Source organism: Canis aureus, chromosome 8, assembly GCF_053574225.1.
Source record: "Canis aureus isolate CA01 chromosome 8, VMU_Caureus_v.1.0, whole genome shotgun sequence".
Lineage (NCBI taxonomy): Eukaryota > Metazoa > Chordata > Mammalia > Carnivora > Canidae > Canis > Canis aureus.
Window position 1 is genome coordinate 23,285,363 of NC_135618.1, and position 15,680 is coordinate 23,301,042.

The window sequence follows — 15,680 nt, forward strand, 5'->3', positions numbered from 1 at the left end:
TATACTCAAAAGACAGGAACACTGGTAGGAAATGAGAGAAGCAATTCAATTCTGGCAGAAGTTGTTTTATGAGATTGAAGGGAAGAAGCCATCTCTATGACATAAAAGTACAAAGTGAAGCAGCAAGTGCTGATATGGAAGCCGCAGCAAGTTATCCGGAAGATCTAGCTAAGATAATTCACGAGGGTAGCTACACTCAACAAGATTTCAACGTAGACAAAGCAGCCTACTATTGGAAGAAGATGCCATCTAGGATTTTCATGGCCAGAGAGAAGTCAATGCCTGGCTTCAAAGCTGCAAAGGACAGGCTGACTCTTGTTAGGGGCTAATGTGGCTGGTGACTTTAAGTCAAAGCCACTGCTCACTTAACATTCTGAAAACCCTAGGGCCCTTAAGAATTATGCTAAACCTACTTTGCCTATGCTCTGGAAACGGAACAACAAAGCCTGGATGACAGTACATCTGTTTACAGCATAATATATTAAAATATTTTATGCCCACTATTGAGACCTCCTGCTCAGAAAAAAGATTCTTTTCAAAATATTACTGCTCATTGACAACACACCTGGTCACCCAAAAGCTCTGAAGAAGATGTAGAACAAGATTAATGTTGTTTTCTTCTTCTTCTTCTTCTTCTTATTTATTTATTTATTTGATAGTCACACACACACACAGAGAGAGAGAGAGAGAGAGAGAGGCAGAGACACAGGCAGAGGGAGAAGCAGGCTCCATGCACCGGGAGCCCGACATGGGACTCGATCCTGGGTCTCCAGGATCGCGCCCTGAGCCAAAGGCAGGCGCCAAACCGCTGTGCCACCCAGGGATCCCCTTATTATATTTTTTTAAATGTTGTTTTCATGCGTCACATAACATCTATTCTGCAGCCTATGGATCAAGTAGTAATTCTGACTTTCAAGTCTCCTTATTTAAGAAATACATTTCATAAGGTTATAGTTGCCATAGATAATGATTCCACTGGGGGACCTGGGAAAGGTCCATTGAAAACCTTTTGGAAAGAATTCATCATTCTTTTTTTTTTTTTTTTAAAGATTTTATTTATTTATTCATGAGAATACACAGAGAAGAGAGAGAGAGAGGCAAAGACACAGGCAGAAGGAGAAGCAGGCTCCATGCAGGGAGCCCGACGTGGGACTCGATCCGGGTCTTCAGGATCACACCCTGGGCTGAAGGCGGCACTAAACTGCTGAGCCACCTGGGCTGCCCAGGATTCATCATTCTATGTAACATTAAGAACGCTTGCATTCATGGAAGGGCTCACAATATCAACATGAACAAGAGTTTGGAAGAAGTTGATTCCCATCCTCACTGATGACCTGGAGGGGTTCAGGGCTTCAGTGGAGGCAGTAACTGCAGATGTGGTGGAAATAGTGAGAGAACTAGAAGTAGATGTTGAGCCTGGAGATGGGACCGAATGGCTGTAATCTCATGATCAAATTTTCACAGCAGAAGAGTTGCTCCTTATGGATGAGCAAAGACAGTGGTTTCCTGAGATGGAATCTGCTCCTCGTGAAGATGCTGTGAAGATTATTGAACTGACAACAAATGATTTTGAATCTTACATACATTTAGTTGATAAAGCAGCAGCAGGGCTTGAGAGGACTGACTCCGTTTGTGAAAAAAAATTCTGCTATGGGTAAAATGCTAGCAAACAGCATCACATGATCCAGAGAAATTGTTCATAAAAGGAAGAGTCAACCAATGTGGCAAACTTCACTGCTGTCTTAAGAAACTGTCATGGGGCACCTGGTGGCTCATTTGGTTAAAGGTCTGACTTTTGATTCCAGCTCAGGTCATTATCTTAGGGTTGTGGGATGGTACCCCACATCAGACTCCATGCTTAGCATGGAGTCTGCTTGTCCCTCTCCCTCTGCTCATGTGTGTTCTCTCTCTCTCTCATATAATAATAAAAGAATTTGTCACAATGACTCCAATCTTCGGCAGCCACTACCCTGATCAGTCAGCAGCCATCAACATCGAGGCAAAACCCTCCACCAGCAAAAAGACTACAACTCACTAAGCTCTGATGATGGTTAGCATCTTTTAGCAGTAAAGTATATTTAAATTAAAGTATATGCAGTTTTTAGACATAATCCTATTGTATACACTTAGTAGAGACTATAGTATAGCATAAACATAACTTTTATATGCACTGGGAAACCAAAAAAATTCATTGACTTGCTTTATTGTGATACTGGCTTTATTGCTATGGCCTGGAACGAAATCTATAATATCGTTAAGCTATGCCTATATAAAAATGTTTATGAATTTTTATAGAGGATTACCTGATTCCTTAGTTCTGAGTCAAAAGGATACACAGAAGCGCTTGCCTATGAGATTCTGGTTGTGTGCGTGTGTGTGTGTAAAAGAGAGACATTTAGACAATGAAATAAAGACAAAGGATACTACTCAATAAATTGAGATGGATTAAGTAGTTGGTTAAACATAGACTCTGCTGCCAAGCTCGGACGCCGCACCTTGAGTAAGCTGTCAAGGTTTTCCAACAAACATGTGCTTTACTCTGTGCATTCAGTTATTCACAAGTTATTTCCCCTTAGTGGTCTGCCACACATTTATCAAAATCCTAGTGATGGTGCACCTGACTCGATCAGTAACATGCATGAGCAGAGTGACCCTGCTTGTCAAAATCAAGGTAGTTTTTGAAGTTTTTATTGACTTTAACCTTTAGCTGAGTTAAAGGTTACACTACTGATTCCCTCCTATTATAGACTCAGAGGACAGGGACGTTGGTAGGAACTGGAGAAGGAATGAGTTTATCCCAGTTCCATTCAGAGAGGACCCTTTTCAACTAGCAAGGACAGAAGCGACTCTATGCTAGTATTTCTCGGGCCTTCCCATCACATTCACCGAGGGGCAATCACCCAAAATGTAATTCTTTCCAAAGCAGAATCTCTGGGTCCAGGGTCCAAGAATATGCATTTTCAACAAGCTCCCAGATTCTGGTACAAACTATAGCTTGTAAACCTCTGCTATACTGCAGGAAGGAGGCTGGCATCCCATCTACGCTTATTTATTCCTGCAAAAGGGGTCTGTGTGTGCTAAGGGAGAAGGAGATGAGGCTACTGGTGATCATCAAAGGCCATTCTCTCTCTCTCATCCTGCAAGACCACTTTGGGGGCAGGAGCCCAGCTGAACTCATCTGGAGGAGCTTTTCAGCGAGCCTGAGGCCCCTATTAGCAGAGAACTCTTTTGGCAAGACTCCTAGAAATCAAGTAGCCTGGGGAGGAGACCTATCTTAAAGCACTAGAACCTAGGTCCTTAAATTAGTAGTTAATGCTTTAAAAAGGATTAGTTGACAGCATTCTGAGAGTAGGGACAGGATACAGAGAAGGCACTTGAGGTGTAAGAGAACAGAAAGGGACTTTCATTAATAGGGAGATGGCAGGTGGCAAAGCAGCATATCCTCTCTTAGCTACCAATGTGCCCCATCTCACCCATGCTGAAGAAGCCGTCTCTGCAGACGTGGGGGAATGGTTTGCTGCATGCTTTCTGGCATTACATCCGGGGTCTTTGGGGAGGAGAGGGCTGGAGAAGTAGGGCCTTAGTGGTGGCGCTCCACCAGTGTCTTCTTAAGGGCAAGGGTGCCTGGGTGGCTCAGTGGTTGAGTGTCTGCCTTTGGCTCAGGGTGTGATCCTGGAATCCCGGGACTGAGTCCCACATTGGGTTCCCCGCAGGGGTTGTGCTTTTCTGTGCCCCTCTCTTTGTATCTCTCAAGAATAAATAAATAAAATCTAAAAAAAAAAAAAAAAAAAGGAAGGGGCAAGAGGTTTTCATCTAGCAGGTAATCTGAGAAACACCCTACCTGACCAAAAGCCAAATTTGGTTAAAGAAGAGATTCTCAACCACTATGGAATCATGAAACTCTAGGTTTTCTAATTTAGATAGGAACCCGTGTTTTTGGAAATAAGAGTTTCTAATTGTGAACAAGATGCAATATCTGAGCAATTGACAGGCCAGGGAGAGGGCAGGACTCCAGGTAAGGGCACGGACTCTCCAGCCAGACTGCCTGGGAGTGAGTCCTGGTTCAGCCACTTCATCTCTGTGTGAACTTGTGCTAGTTATTTCACCTAATTTTGCCTCAGTTTCACCATCTGTAAAAGGGGAATTGAAATAGTGCTGTCTAGGTAAGGTTACGGTAAGGATTTTTTTAAAATATATTTTATTTATTTACTCATGAGACACAGAGAGAGAGAGAGAGAGAGAGAGAGAGAGGCAGAGACACAGGCAGAGGGAGAAGCAGGCTCCATGCAGGGAGCCCGACATGGGACTCGTTCCCAGGACTCCAGGATCACACCCTGGGCGGAAGGCAGGCACTAAACTGCTGAGCCACCCAGCGATCCCCTATGGTAAGGATTAAGTGACGTAAGGCTTGCAAAGCACTTAGAACTCAGCAGGTCCCTTACGCATATTTGCTATTATTTTTCTTTAAGTCTCTCTGCCTTGGGTTCCCTCACAACAAATTCCAAAAGACAGCCTTCGAACTGAAGGAGGAAAGGAATCCTCATGTCATCTGTATGGCTGATGTTCTTTCAAGATCAACAGTGGCTCTTTTGACTTAATTATAGTCTTTCTTCCTCCCCAGAGCTGCACTGAGGGCACTGCTGGGCCACAGTCCAGGCATCCTCTGTTGGGGCAGCAGGTTCCCAGGTCCTCTCGTGTGAGCCTTTTAAGGGAAAAGGAGGTGGGTTGGCAGAAGAACAGACCCCTATTTTGTGCAGTTCGGCGAAGAGGGCAAATAACACGTACTCCAAATTATTTACTGGTGAAGCTTCCCAGGGCAAGACTGAAAATGAAATTCTGTAAGAGGTCCATTCTAGGGCATAAAGTGGAATTATCTCCGCCAGGATTCAATCTGGCTTCCTGAGTCTGACAGAGCGTTTCCAGGGAGAGCAAGCTCCGCACAGACTTTAATGCCACTCCTTCATCATCGTCCCTGACTCAGGCCCCCACCAGGGTCCAGCCCATCTGACCTCCCCTGCCAGCTCACTGTGGCTCCTGTCTTGGAGAGCTGCTCCCCCAAACAAAACTGCACTGTGTTTGGTTCGGGAAACCGTTGGCAAGGGGAATTCTAGAGAATTGGAGCAAGGCACTCACATATGGGGCAGATGCTAACTTTAAATTTCATGTTAATTGTAACTGAGGGAATTAAAATCCACGTTGTGGTTCTAAGAGCTCCCACTAGCCCATCACTCTGGGCTGTCTCACCTGAATGTCTTTATTAAGAATTTTTTTCATGAATTCAACAATTACATACTGAGCAGAGTGGGTAGCACGCTAAAATGAGGACGGTGCGGATGCCACAGCTTCAAACTATTTGGCTTTGAATACTATCTCTGCTGCTTAGTAACCATCAAACTTGGGGCAAGTCAGTTTTTTCCCTTATGCCCCAGTTTTCTTCACTACAGAATGAGGCTAAAAAATGGCAGTTAACTAACTCACAGGCTTGTTGTAAGGATTAAGTGAGTTAACACGTATAAGGAATTGTAACGATGCCTAGCATTTTTCTTGGCACGGGGGCCTGGGAAGATAGGCGAACCATCAGGGAGCCTATAATCTACAAATGTGGTACTGCATTCAGCTTCTGTCACGTACTTTGCACAAAATGGGTGCACAAAAAACATCTTGGGGGAAGGTGGCAGAAACTGCCGATTCACTGTTGGGTCTCCAGGGATGGTGGATAGTTTAACATCACAAAATGCCTCAAAAAATAAAACAAAACAAAACCAAACCCAATGGCTTGTACATTGGCTCCACAAAGAAAAACAAAACCTTTTTATAACATGTCATTAGTTAAAAACTATTCACTCCAATACTGAGAGTCTTTAAAAACTATGAAACGAGCAGGAAAGTTTTAGTCTTTAAACAGATAGAGGAAATATTTTTTCATTGCCTTATGTAATCACTTATAAAACTTAAAGTGTGTGTTCACCATTGATATGCCCGTAATGCTCTGCTACGAGGGGCACTGAATGCTATTATGTTCAATCAATATAAACCTTTAGACTATAGATACAGATATAAAAAAGTGAGAGAAGAACATCACAGACTGTTCTAAAGCCATAAAATTGATCCTCTCTCCTTTCCCCTTCCACTTTGCAAGAGTATTCACTGATCTTTTCTTATTCATAGTTTTTAAATCTTTGTTTTAAATCCAAAAGTTCTTGGGAGGCCTGGGTGGCTCAGCAGTTGAGTGTCTGTCTGCCTTTGGCTCAGGGTGTGATCCCGGATTCCCGGGATCGAGTCCCACGGGCTCTTTGCATGGAACCTGCTTGTCCTCCCTCTGCCTGTGTCTCTGCCTCTCTGTGTCTCTCATGAATAAATAAAATCTTTAAAAAAAAAAAACCCAAAAGTTCTTGTAGCACCCTATAAAATCAGACTACAAGGAGAGAGCCTGTTCCAGGGCCTGAATTCTTTCTAATCCAGTTTAAGGCAAAAGAAGAATGCAATTTAAAAAAATCCAAAGAAAATAAACATGCAGTCTCCAATATAAGTAACATCTAGCTAAGTATCTGATTAAGTACTTTTTGTTAGATCTGGTTTTTGAAAAAACCGGTCAGACATAATTGTGCATGAGGTAGGAGTCTATGATAGCCTTGCATTCTGGAAAGCATGTGGCCCCCAAATGCCCCTAACATGGTTACTTACGTCTTTTCCTGTCTTCCTTTTTCCTCCTTTTTTTTTTTTTTTCTCTGTGCAGTCAGTAGGAAGCAAATCCCTGTGTTATACCATACCCTGCTGCTCTGACCTGTCAGGGGGTTCCCTCTCTAGCTCTCTCGTGGGAGAGTGGTCCACTCCCTCTTATTGGTCAATTCTATCTCTCTTTTGGCTCCACCTGTCTTCCTAGGCTGGATTCAACATGTTAACCCTCTAATCTTGCTGGGGAAGGGGCTCTGGAAGCACTACCATCTGAAATCTTTTTTATTTTAACTTCAAACAAACAAACAAACAAACAGCTTTTTTATCTGATCCATTTCTCTGTCTCCCTTCTCACCTAAACCTTCTCACCTAAACCCTGCCAATTCCATCTCTCAGGCCTCTTCAGTCTGGCCCTGATCTCCACCACCTGGGGTGAGCCTCTCACCTGGTTTGCTTAGAGCCTCCTACCTGCTTTCCCAGGCCCTCCTCCTCCTTCTCAGCTCCAATGTCTGCAGCGTTACCATGAGACTTCTTCCTCAAATACAAACCTGATCCTGTTATCACTTATCGTCAAAGGCTTCCTGCTGCCCCCAACATAAAGTCCCAACACCCTAAAAATTCTTTTCTAAAACTCCCTATCTGTATTGTTTTCCTTCATCACCGTGGTTTTAGATTTAGATTATTTTCTACAGTAATAGAGAAACTTGTGAGCATCACTCAAGTTAATATAACAATAAAGGTGAGGAATCAAGGCACGTATTTCTCATGTAATAATATCTGTTTGCAGCCATGTATTGTACTTTAGTGACCCTTCAGGTACAACCAGTTTTGTCATTCTGAAGTAGACTTAATTGTTCCAAATACTTTCTTTGTCCAAATTAATGAGTTTTTTTGAACACATAAGCCAGGATTAGAAAAGATTTGGCCAGTATGCTTCGTGCAAATCAAAAGCTTTAGGACCAGTAGTCCCACTTATTTTTTTAAAACAGGAATGAGGAGGGGAAAAAATGATCAAATTAGGGCTCAGAAAGAAAAGAGAGAGGGGGCAATAAAGATAAATCAGACCCCTGAACGACCAGTTCTATTTCAGGCTGATTCTGATAAAAAAATGACAGTTAGTGGGTCCTCATTTCAGTCTCCACAGCCACAGTAAGAGATAGGTATGATTATCTGTATTTCACAGGTGAAGAGACAGACCGGCAATATTTATTTTGCCTACTATGGTAACCATTGGAGAAGTGTAATGCCCACACTTAAGGGGGAAGCTCACCCATCCTGTCTCCCTGGAGGGAAGAGCGAAGTGTCTTCTCACTCAACCCTTGCCTGGGGAAGAGGAGTGGCTTGCCTGGGCAGGGATTTTAGAACAGACTGAGGATGTTCAACCCTGCCAGGCCCATGGGCTTTTTTCACTTTCTTTCTTCTAGCCTATTCATCTTCCATATCTGTCCTTTACTCTGGCTTGTGTGCAGAGTAGAGGAGAGAGGCAAGCCAGCAGCCTAATTGAGGCGAGAAGACTTAGTAAACCCATAGTGGCCACATATAAGAGCCACATCCTCCAATCTGGCTTTTATCACTCAATAAAGCTAATATTTTCCTTTCTGTCTTATTTCTCAGTTGGTTGTGAACATAAAAGGGGAAGACAGAGGGCTATTAACTGGCTCCCTAAGAGCTAAATATAAGGCACATAATAGGCACTCGATGAATATGTGTTAAATGAATGAATGAATTTGTCCAAGTCCACAAAGCCAATAAACAACAGAATAGAAACTTGAATCTATGTCTGATAGAAATGCCCATGGTTTCCTAAAATTCCACGTTAGTGCTTCTTATAGAATGTTCTATTTCCAGATTTCAATTTGTGCTTCCATATGGCTGCCAGGAAACCGGAAGCACTGGCATCAACTGCTGTAAAAACACACATATACCTAAGCATTTAGCTGAGAATCTGTTGTCTACCACCGTGGTTAGGGATGAGTTCAGCATGTCTGCTTGTCGCCGGCTCTATCATGGGCCACTACTGACTGAGCCCTGTAGGTACAGGAAGAAGGGGGGCGGGAAGATAGGGAGAAGCAGTGGAGGTGGCACCCGCAGCGCACGGTACTGATGGGGGGGAAAGGCAGGCAGCTGGCCTGAAGCAGCAAGCACACAGAAGGGGCAGGGCAAAGGACTGGGGGCCCAGAGAAAGAAGGGATCCCAACAGGGGGCTGGGGGGAGGGGGGCTGGGGAGGAGGCAAGCAAGGAAGAATGACCATAAACATCCCAGCAGAACAAAAGGCTGCAGACGCGGGAAATAAAAATATGTCCCAACAAAGAACATAACGGGGAGACAGATAAAAGAACAGGAGTAAATCACTGGCTCTGAAAAGAGCCACAGACTGATTTTCCATTTTATGTCAAGATGATGAAAAGTGAGGGCGGATCTGTGTGCCAGTAGCCTTCAGGAACTAAGAAATAAAACGCCCCAGTTGAAAATAGTTTGGGGAGCCAGAAGATGACAAGATTCCTCCTGTAGGCAAAAGTGAAATTAAAGTAATGACAACATCTCTAGCCGCTGCCCCCAGCCTCCCATCCCCCTCCAGGCACAAAAGAGCAGGGAGCTGGCTGGCAACCCTGCATGAGCTCAGCGGGGACCCTGTTCAGACTGAGCTAATATAGTTGCTTTTTAAGAGTATCTGGTAGATTCAGGATTGTGTGTTCACAAACACCATATAAAAACAGGGTCGTCTTTGCCTTCCAAGCAGTTTTTTTCACTCCGTTTAAAGGCCGGCCGGAGTCTTTTTTTCCCCTTGCTAGAGTGGCACACAAAGAATTCTCTGACAGGCTGCCCCCACTGCAGATGAAAGGCTTAAGTGTGAGTGAAGGCAACAATGTTTAGAGTGACATTTACTAGCTGCAAACAGTGAAATCAGAGAGATTCAGTTCACGCAGATTAAATGTCAGGCTTTAAACATTTAGCAGAGTATTAGCTATGGAAGTTTTTAAAATTTAGGATTTAGTTTTATACTGCAAGCAGCACTTGAGACATATAAAAGAAAGGCCTTTCAAAGTAAGGAAACAATTGAGCCATAAGCTGAAGAAGACTATATATTTTAACTGAAGGTGAGCCAGCTGCAGGACAGTTACTGAGCTCAGCTCACCAAACCAGTGGTGCTCGCTGCTCTTCACCATTCCAGATAGGTAAGAGGAAGCAGACGTTCCCCGCACTTCACATTTTGGAAGACAGAAGTCAAAATCCCCCCACACGGGAGTTTCTAGGCACACAGCTTTCCGCGGTGGGCATGGACTTTGTAAGCCCAAAAGTTTGTACAGTACTGTTTCAGAGAGAATGCTTTATAATGCACCTAAAAAAGTTAGGAAAATAGATCTCTTTCAAAAAAAAAAAATATTTTCCAAGGTTAAATTTCTTCATGACAAAATTTGCTACAACTGCCAAACAGAACATCCGCTTTTGTGACTAAATAATAACATCTAGAATTTGACAATAGCAGCAGTTCTTTCTTTCCTTCATTCAAGACAGTTGGTAAGCATCTTCCCTATGATGCTTACTTGGGGGTGCTGGACAGATACAAAGCCAATGATAATGGTTATTAACATTTCAGGCTTTATCTTAAATATGTTATAAGCATTACATTATCCCCATTTTTACAGATAAGAAAACTGGGGCTTCAGGACCACAGGACTGGTAAATCATGTGGCATTCGAACTCTAGCCACTGTGTCCAAAGCTTGAGCACTTAACTTCTACTCAAGGAACTCTGTCTGGCAGAGACCACAGGCATGTGGACAAATAAAGTTTAGTACAACAAATGCCACAACAAAGATATGAACAGAGACACACACTGAGTAATTCTTTCTCAGGTCTGGGAGCTGAGGGGGAGACATTTAAGCCAGGTCTTGATGCATGATCTGGAGTTTTCTAGATGACAAAGGTAACACTGCTCTAGGCACAGGAAACTATACTACCAAAGCATGAGAGCTTGGCCATGTATGGAGAGTGCCCAGAGTTCACTGTGTATTTGAAAAGGAGATAGTATGGGGGTTGGAAACAAGGCTATTAGTCTGGGTGAAAACATAAATGGAAGCTGGAGCAGGGGGAAATAGAGGCCAGTTAGGAAAGGCAGAGGCGAAATGATCTAGTGACTGGCTGAATGTGTGCAGTGAAGTAGGCATTTAAGACTGTTGTAAAGATATGATAGAGGTAACACAGGCTGGGAGCTGGGGTAGAGAAGAGGAAGATGACACCTTGGTTCAGTTTTAGAAAAGCTGAGTTAGAGACACCTGAAGGGTATTTGGGCATCCTCTCTACCGCATTCTCAACTTTAACAAACACTGAGCGCCCTTTGTAGCAGGTACTAAGAAAATTGTAAGAAAACAAAACCAGGTCTTGCCTTCCTGGAGTTTATGCACTCTATAGCCTGGTTCTTAATGGTGACAATGTATCGGGGAACTAACAGGATCATTTCTGGTTGTCACAGTGACGGGGGTAGGGGGATGCTATTTGCACTTAGTGGACAATGGCATGGATACACACATTCTGTAATATTTGGGACAGTTTAATACAGCAAAGCACTATTCTGTGTCCCACTGGACATATGTATAGGTGATATTCCATTTATAATTATTTGAGCATAGAACCTAATTCTCTTTCACATAGAAAGACAAAAGAGATCTTTTTGTATGTTTCTTACACACACTGAATGTTCCAAATAGAACTACCATGGGAATTGAGCAAAGACTATACTTTGTTTTGTTTGGACCTTTACCAAGAGCTAGCTGTTCACGATTCAGGAAAATTACATCACAAATTGGGGGAGTTGAAAAAGTTCTGGAGATGGGGAGTGGTACTGGTTGACAACAACGTATGTACTTAATGCCACAGAACTGTCTACTTAAAAATGGTCAATTTTATGGTGTATATATACGTATATATATATATATTTAAATTTTTTATTTATTTGAGAGAGAGAAAGAGAGAACACAAGCAGGGGGGAGAGGGAAGGGAAAGGAGCAGGGAGAAGCAGACTCCCTGCTGAGTAGGGAGCCCAATGCGGGGCTGGATCCCAGGACCCTGAGATCATGCATGACCTGAGCCAAAGTCAGACACTTAACTGGCTGAACCACCCAGGCACCCCTGTTATATATATATATTTCAAAATAAAAAAGTTATAAATTAAAAAAAAGAAAAGAAAAAAGATAATTACATGAGAGGCAGCAAACCCACTTACAGTTTCTGAGTTACTAATACAATGTACCCGCAGCAGTCTGCATTACGGCTGTCCTAATCATGGCGACTCCACATTCTAATCTATCTACTTGACTCCTGGTGTGGTCATGCCTGGAGATACTGTAAAACATGCAATGTGATTACTAGTTGCTTTCTTTTTAATTCTCCTTTATATTATTACGACTAGGGCATTATATGGTATTTTGGAATTCTGTGACACAGAGGAGGGTTATGTCAACTACGAACTTCAGTTCAGGATAAGAAAGGGCATGTTATAAAATATTTGTTATATAAAGGATACATTATGTTGAAAGGGTTGAGACTCACTAGTGAAAGCCAGACATAAATCATGGAAGCACCTCTGAGAGGTAAAAGTACAAAGAGAACAAGGGAAAGAGATGTTATCGGCCATGGGGGATCTAGAAAGACCAACAGAAGAAGTATAATGTGAGTAGGCACTGACTGACTGACATCCTCTGTTTGAATAACTTCAGAGATGTGGGGCTTGGGATCTGCCTCCCAATGATATCCATTCCTTTTGGCATGACTCTGGATTTTTATCAAGTTCTTTTTGACATTCTTCCTATATCTCCTCCACAGTGGCCCTTGTTCTAGGAGGTTCCAGTAGGTAGAGAATGATAAATCCCTAGCTTACGTAGTGTCTTTTCCAGAATCTAAAAACTGTGGTCTTTGTAATACTCTCTGGTTAACCTTCTCTTCTTCAGACTAAATCTCCCTACTTCCTCTGTTTCTCATATAACTTGGTTTCATATTCCCTCACCATCTGGGTCATTTTCCTCTGAACATGTTCCAATTTGTCAGTGGTTCTTTAAAAGTGTGGTGCCTAGAACGAAATGTGATTTCCAGAGCTGGAACAATAACTGTATCTCCTAAGATTCCCCAAAGGGGAAAGTGTTATCACTCTACATAGTGAGATCAGGATGGAGAAGGGAACAGGGGAGGATCTGTCTTAGTCATCACTGTATTGCCAATATTGAAAATTTTTTTGTTTGTTTAAGCAAGTTAATTCTGAATTTTTAATACTTGCAACTACAGCTCTGATCTCAGTGCCTTCCCCCCCCCCCCCCCCAGTTTGTTTTTGTTTTTAGTATTAAATGAAAATATGGGACTGGTTAATTATGGAATTGATTAACAATTACTTTTGTTTACTGATAGTGTGTGGTTACTGCCATTCTACAGTCATTTCTTGTCTGAAGACGTTTTTCTCTTAACAGACTGGGTCCATGGGGCAGCCTCAGTGGCGCAGTAGTTTAGTGCTGCCTACAGCCTGGGGTATGATCCTGGAGACCCCGGATCGGGTCCCACATCGGGCTTCCTGCATGGAGCCTGCTTCTCCCTCTGCCTGTGTCTCTGCCTCTCTCTCGCTCTCTCTGAATGAATGGATAGATAAATCTTTAAAACAAACAAACAAACAAAAACAGACTGGGTCCTGCCCATGTCCCAAGTCAATCTAACCAAGACTGGCAGGTCCACCACTCTTTCCAGGGCCTGGCCTGTAAACTGAAGTTAGTATTTCTGCCTTAAACATGGATCTGATGTGTGTATGTGTAAAATCCCTGCATTCCTGTGTATCCAGTGAACCTCAGCTTGAGCCCTATTCTATGGATAATTCTATTTAGGCTCCTGATTTTTTATCCCATTTTGGTCTGAGACTGAAACCCTGCAATAACTTGACTGGCTCTTGCCAACATGCTGTGTCCTGGAGCTGAAACAGTGCCAGTTCATCTCCCTATTCTAGATGCTAGAGACTCCTGAACCACAGTGATAGCATCCACTGGTCTGAAACTTTGGAATCCACAGCAGAACTCTACAAAGACATCATGAGGGCATAAATACTAGCTTGCTATCCACCATTAACGCGATGGCCTCAAGTGACTGACCAAGAAATAAGAGACAGACTAGCTTCAGAAGTCTAAGCACTTTATGTCACTTTTACTGGCTGCTCAAGTTCCAACATGCTTTTGCAGCTGGACAGACCAGCTTGAAGGTAAACTGCGAGAGCAGGGACATCTGTCTGTTACTTGATGTATCCCCAGCCCTTAGAACAGTGCTTAGCATGTAACAGATGCTAAACAAATATTCATTTAATGAATTAATGAATTGACCTGATAATGGTAGACCTCTATCTTTGTTTTGCCCAGCATTCCTTTCTTTTGAGAATTACTTCTTCCCTCTTCCACGTTATTCTGATGGGGCTCCCAATCATGAGACTCAACAAGCTACCAAACTGGTCACAAATCTGAAGCTCATTAATCTGCATGTCCCCACTACTTGTAGTTAAGCAGGTATATGCACTCTTTACTTCTGGATAATCTGAGGCATAATGTTAAGAGGTTGGTGGCAATCTCTTTCAGAGGACAGAAGGTGAAGGAATACTTCCCAATTCATTCTATGACAGCATATTTATCCTAATACTAAAACCAAAGACATTACCAAAAAAAGAAAACTACAGACCAATATCTCTAATGAAGAGAGATGCAAAACTCTCAATAAAATATTAGCAAATCAATACCCCCCCAAAATATTAGCAAATCAAATCTAACAACCTTTTTTTTTTTTTTTTAAGATTTTATTTATTTATTCATGGGAGACACACAGAGAGAGGCAGAGACACAGGCAGAGGGAGAAGCAGGCTCTGTGCAGGGAGCCCAATGCGGGACTTGATCCCGACACTCCAGAATCATGCCCTGGGCTGAAGGCAGGCGCCAAACTGCTGAGCCACCCAGGGATCCCAAATCTAACAACTTTTAAAAATGATTATATACCACAATTGAGTGGGATTTATCCCATGCATGCAAGGCTGTTTAACATTCGAAAACCAACTGATGTACTATATCATATTAATAGGCTAAGGATATCATGTGATCATATCAACAAATGGAGATAAAGGATTTGACAAAATCTAACAGTCATTCATGATAAAAGCTCTTAGTAAGTAGAAATAGACAAGAACTTCCTCAATTTGATAAGAAAATATCTACAGAAAACCTACAGCTAGCACACTTAATGGTGAGAAACTAGAAGTCTTTCTACTAAGATCGGGAACAGTGCAGGGATGTCCCCTTTCATTACTGCATTTTAACACTGTATTAGAAGTCCTAGCCAATGTAATAAGATAAGGAAATAAAAGATGCACTGATTAAGAAGGAAGAAATAAAACTGTCTTTGCAGATGATACGATCATCTATGTAGAATATCTGAAAACACTGACAAAAAATTTCTAGGATAAGTGATCACAGCAAGGTTACAGTACATAGGTTAATACACAAAAGTCAATCACATTCCTATTGAATAACTGACATTTGAAATTAAAAACACATTGCCATTTCTATTAGTACCCTGAAAAATGAAATACTTAGGTATAAATCTAACAAAATATGTACAGGCCTGTCTTTACGAAGAAAACTGTAAAACTCTGATGAACAAAATCAAAGGAGAATTAAATAAATGGAGAGATACTCCATATTCATGGATAGGAAAACTTGATACTATCAAGATGTCAGTTCTTCCCAATTTGATCTACAGATTCAAAGAAATCCCACTTAAAATCCCAGAAAGTTATTTTATGGATATCAACAAACTGATTTTAAAATTTAAATAGAGAGGCAAAAGACATAGAATAGCCAATACAATCTTGAAGAAGAAGAAAGTTGGAGGATGAGCACTACCCAACTTCAAGATTACTATAAAACTGCAATAATCAAAACAGTGTGATATTGGTGAAAGAATAGACACGTAGATTAAAAGAACAGAGAGCCAGA

At 42.1% G+C, this 15,680-nt stretch overlaps 1 protein-coding gene across 3 annotated transcripts in view; it reads right to left on the minus strand.

Annotated features, from left to right (window-relative positions):
• ALG14 (ALG14 UDP-N-acetylglucosaminyltransferase subunit) overlaps nt 1–15,680 on the minus strand; it is an 89,510-nt gene that overhangs the window by 14,649 nt on the left and 59,181 nt on the right. The window contains exon 4 of one of the 3 annotated variants that reach the window (XR_013384439.1): nt 566–4,702. The exons of the other annotated variants lie outside the window; for them this stretch is intronic. The gene's annotated coding sequence lies outside the window, so the exon portion shown is untranslated. The remainder of the gene's footprint in view (nt 1–565; nt 4,703–15,680) is intronic. 3 annotated transcript variants of the gene reach the window in all.